We start from the raw sequence: 707 nt of genomic DNA, 5'->3' as shown, positions 1-707 counted from the left end.
CTCTCCTCTCTCGACCGAGTTCCCATATTTGCTTTCTCTCAGTCTCGCCAAAATAATATTCATTTAAGACGACGTCGGGGGCGCGGACATCGTGCTCATCGAAAACCTGCAAACGTATGCAAATCTGCTGATATGAAAAAAAAATCGGTCACGAGGACAACACTACGTATATATATATATATATATAATATATATAATATATTCGATAACCGACACGAAGCGGTGCATAAGCGGGCGGTCGTACGAAAGGACGACTCACGACGCCGCTAGCACTCACGCAGGTCCGTGACGGTTCTCTCCGCTCTTATTCGTATCCTTCTTCGTGCGCTTCCTCCGACTCTGAAACGTTCTACGTATCGTAAGAACGACGGCGGGTTGTCGAAGGCACCAAGGGACAGAGAGAGACAGAGGTAGAGTTTCGTAGTGTCTCCCGTGAACACGATAGTTTATATATCGAGCATGCGTACGAATTGCACGGTCTCGACACGACCGCGACGAACGCCGACGAGCGTCCAACAATCGCTCGTACGTCGCGTACGTTCTCTCGCGTCCGCTCTTGTTCGTATCCTTCTTCGTGCGCTTCCTCCGACTCTGAAACGTTCTACGTATCGTAAGAACGACGGCGGGTTGTCGAAGGCACCAAGGGACAGAGAGAGACAGATAGAGAGGAACGACACGCAACGCAAGCAGTCTTAGGTTTACGTGAG

Source organism: Bombus affinis, unplaced genomic scaffold (genome assembly GCF_024516045.1).
Source record: "Bombus affinis isolate iyBomAffi1 unplaced genomic scaffold, iyBomAffi1.2 ctg00000789.1, whole genome shotgun sequence".
NCBI classification, from domain to species: domain Eukaryota; kingdom Metazoa; phylum Arthropoda; class Insecta; order Hymenoptera; family Apidae; genus Bombus; species Bombus affinis.
Note: the sequence above shows the minus strand (reverse complement) of the source record.